At 50.0% G+C, this 4244-nt stretch overlaps 1 long non-coding RNA gene across 1 annotated transcript in view; it reads left to right on the top strand.

Moving 5' to 3' along the window:
* The window catches only part of LOC106724423, a 4114-nt gene extending 882 nt beyond the window's left edge, over window positions 1–3232 (top strand). The window contains exon 2 of the long non-coding RNA XR_001360213.1: window positions 2910–3232. This is a non-coding gene — a long non-coding RNA (uncharacterized LOC106724423). The remainder of the gene's footprint in view (window positions 1–2909) is intronic.
* Window positions 3233–4244: the final 1012 nt, after the last annotated feature.

The following is a 4244-nucleotide window of genomic DNA, read 5'->3' as shown; positions in this document are numbered from 1 at the left end:
GCGGGCTGCTTCGGAAGCTGTCTCCTGCCCTGCCTGTCTCTGCCCCTCGGCAAAGCCCCCACCTCCCTCCGGGGTCTCTTCGAAAGGACTGCCAGGGACGCACCTACCGCAGGACACACCTGGCAGCTGGAGGTGAGGCCACCTTATCGCTGGGCTGGCAGGTACAGGACAGAGAGTACAGGCCACCAGGGCTGTTTTTGGGAAATGCCATTAACTCTGCTGGGAGTGGTCTGGCCTTTGTCCCTTGTGAGCCATGTGACAGTCGATGAAAATGTAATCTGGTGTAAACCGGCTTGAACTCATCCGCCGGGGAACCAGCTTTGACCTTCCGGCTACTTCTAACAGCACAGACAAGCTTTCCTGTCTGTTCAGTGTCACCGAGGGAGGAGCGAGGCGGACGCAGGGGGTAAGCCAGGCTAGAAAGCAGACTGGGACCTTTGGGAGCACCAGGGGTTCAGAACTCAGCTCCAGCCTGAGCTCGCTGAGTGACTTTGGGCAAGTCACTTACCCTCTCTGATCCTATTTCTCTCATTTGTTCATTGAGGATAGACACAGTCCCGACATCGCTGGGTGGTTGTATTAACTAAGGTAATGAAAAAAGAAAGAAAGAAAGAAAGAAAGAAAGAAAGAAAGAAAGAAAGAAAGAAGAGAAATGAGCAGAGCTGCGTTCATGGCACATTCTCAGTAGACACAAATCTCAGTCATCACAGGGGAGGACTGGAATTGGCCGGCAGTGGAGGGACCGCTCCGGCACTAAGCCCCCCTCTGCTTTAAGGAAAAAGTCTAGGAAAAGACAGATGCTTCCCAAGTGGCAAGGTCTGCCTAACCCACCACAGAGTAGACAAGGCTCACATTCGAAACGAAACGTCGTAACAGACGTAGGTCGCATTAAACAGGCAGAGCTAGCAATAGCGTTGGGAGTCCCCGCGAGCAGGGAGCTGCCCTGCCGGTTAGCACCCGAGCTGCCGCCTCCCGGGCTGACCTGCAGGGAGGGCTGCCCCTCGGGCCTGAGGGCTGCTTCTCTTCGTTGTATCTTCTTCTTCTTTAATAGATTCTTATTGATTTCAGAGAGGAAGGGAGAGAGAGAGAGAAACATCAATGATGAGAGAGAATCATTGATCGGCTGCCTCCTGCACACCTACTACTGGGGACTTAGCCCAAAACCCAGGCATGTGCCCTGACTGGAATCGAACCTGGGACCCTTCAGTCCATAGACCGGCACTCTATCCACTGAGCTAAACCAGCCAGGGCCGTTGTGTCTTCTTATCTTGGCATTTGCATCCTTTCCCATCTTCCTCTCTTCTCTCAATATCTCTCTGCTTCTCCTAACCACATCGCCGCATTGTCCCCTTGTCTTGGCATCTTGATGCAACAATAGAGAAACTAAAATAATAACAATAATAATAATAATAATGATAATAATTCAAGGAAGGAGAGAGGAAAGGAAAGGAAGGAGGGGAGAAAGGAGATGAGGTCCTGGATCAATCGAACCTGATCTAACCCATCTGATCTTGTTGCTAGCATAAATCAGGCAGGGGCTGTGTGACCCTGAGTGGGTTCCTTGCCCTCTCTGAGCTTCAGGTCAATTGGGAGTTTCAAGTCAGAGATGCTGTGCAGCGCTATGCAGTGTCACAAGGAACCTGCACAGGGTGGGCCTTCGATACCTGAGAGCCCTCGAGTTCCCCTCAGCTTGGTTGGACCCATTTGGGTCAGGGGAGTAAGAGAGAAAGGAGGAGAGAGGGAACAGGAACTCAATGCCCTGCAGAGGTGGAGGTAGGGATTATCAATCCTCCACCCCTCCCATGATTGCGCAAGACAGCTGGTGCCCCCTTCCCCACGGAGGCTCACTCATTTTCAAGCATCCCCAGTAGAAATCATCTGAAAAAAATTAATTAGCCCTAGCTGGTTTGGCTCAGTGGATAGAGTGCCAGCCTGCGGACCAAAGGGTCCCAGGTTCGATTCCAGTCAAGGGCAAATGCCCGGGTTGTGGGCTCTGTCCCCATTGGGGGAGGGGGAGGAGGAGGTGCAGAAGGCAACCGGTCAATGATCCTCTCTCATCATTGATGTTTCTCCCTCTCTCTCTCTCCCTTCCTTGCTGAAATCAATATATATATATATAATAAAACATCCTCATTATCCAGACCCCGAGGAAATCCTGGCCAAGACTGTTTCTCATCTCAGCTGCCGCAGCGGCTCATTCTGCAGCCGAAACCACTCATGGAAGGAGGATTTTGTTCCTTCCAAGGCCACTACTGTGTTTTATTTGTTGTCAATGGGCATGTTTTTATGGCTCTGCTTTACCTGCCGCACATTGTCCTCTCAGATTAAAATAATAACACCTTTAGTTAATAACACCTTGCACTTGGGAGTCGCTTTCATCCCAACAGCTCAAAGCCCTCTACAAACATGACCTCATTCATTCTCCCTGCACTGCGCTCCCGGGACGGGCGCTCCCAGGTTATCCAGCCCAGGAGGATGAAGCCCAACCAGATTCCCAGAAGCCAAATGATCGATTAAGCATTTCCCCCTCGCAGCCGCAAATCCCTCAGCCCAGAGCGACCTCAGGCCCACCGGAGAGAACCGTAACCCCGTAACCCGAGTCTCTCTCTGGCTTGGGGGTCTTGCCTTCCACGCCTCTCCCAGGTGCCTATAGCTGCGCCCTGCAGATGGTAAACATTAAACAACCCTTCAGGATAGATGGCCTCAGTTCCAGGAGGCAAGAGGTTTGGCAATTTGGGCACTTTCAGGCCCCTGGTCTCCCTTGAGAACTCCTTACTTAAGACCTAAGGGCTCCTGCGGGCTGAATGCCTCTGCCCAGGTACATGCTGCCACTCACGGCCCTGGCATGTCTGGCATCTGTACGGACCTGTGAAAACGAGCCCCACAATGACAGTACTTCCTTGTTCTAGGGCTGCTTGTGGCCTGAGCGCCCTGGCGACGGGAGCTGCTGGCTGCCCACTTTTGTTTTCACCTTGCAATTACTGGAGGGAAGAGCTGCGTGCTGGACTTGACTCTCCGGCCGGCCGGCCGCACTCCCGGTCTCAGCCCAGGTACCCTGTGGGAGGCCAAGTGTAATTACAGCAAGAGAAACGGGTCTCATCAGGCAAAAAGCTGACTCCTGTCCCTTCAACACAAACAAAAACAAAAGACTAACTGGGAAAAAGTCATTATAGTGCCTGAGGCTGTTTTTCATCAGTAATAAACATTGGGTGTCACTCTTTCCCACTTTATATTCTATGTTTATATGGTCCTGTTTTCTTCGATGGCGCGTTAAACCCACTTTAGGCAAACTCAGAAAAGGCTTGCTTTCTTCTTAGCCTCAAAAGATACTCTCGGATTGGTATTTCAGATCCAAAACTTAATACGTTTTTAAAGAAGCAGACATTCTAACAGTGAATTCCTCTACTAGTACTATTATCTTCCTACATTTCTGCCCCTTCCGCAGTCTGCTGCAACTCCTAGTTCTTTATCCACCCCCTCAATTCCCAAACACAGCCCTGAAGGTCAAATCCTAATCCAGGAGGTGGAGCACTCTAAACAAACTTTGTTTTTAAATGGCTGGGATTGAGAGCCAGAACCTGTATCACACCCATGAAAAAGAGGGTAGAAATTAAATATCTGGTTAGGTCAATCAATTTCACAACAACAACAACAACAACAAAAATCTGAGTGTCGGATATTAGTGACTGAGAAAGTCTTATTTATTCCCTTGCAATTATATTTAGTGTACATTAGCATTGGTTTACATGTTCAGAGAGCTACGTTTTGGTCTAAACACACACACACACACACACACACACACACACACACACAACTTGGCCTTTGGGGTGGGTAGTGACTGGAAGGAGGCATGAAAAAAAGTACGTTATATTTTTTTTAAAGGCTAAAAAAAAAAGTAGAGCTGCTTGAAAGATTTAAAAAAAATAAACAATCTCTGAGGCTGGAGCAGCTGCGAGGGCTCTATCTGCTTTCTATTTTGATCGTTCTGTTTCTCGAGATGACCACATCTTTCAGAGGAAATGAGTCAAAGCCACTCTGTCTTGCTTTTCCAGCTGAGCATGTTCCGTTTCAATGAAGTAATGAATGAACTTGGCCGCACCACCCCCAAGCCTACAACACCAAACAGAGGGGCCTGGGCCAATCAGCAGGCACTCCAGGTTTTCAAGTTGAGTTCAAACGGGCCCACGGGGCACCAATCAGCGCGCGCGGCTCCGCCCCAAACGCCGGGCCTTGGCCAATCACGA

This window comes from Myotis brandtii, unplaced genomic scaffold (genome assembly GCF_000412655.1).
Source record: "Myotis brandtii unplaced genomic scaffold, ASM41265v1 scaffold825, whole genome shotgun sequence".
Classification (NCBI taxonomy): Eukaryota; Metazoa; Chordata; class Mammalia; order Chiroptera; family Vespertilionidae; genus Myotis; species Myotis brandtii.
Note: the sequence above shows the minus strand (reverse complement) of the source record. Positions and strands in the feature narration are given on the sequence as shown.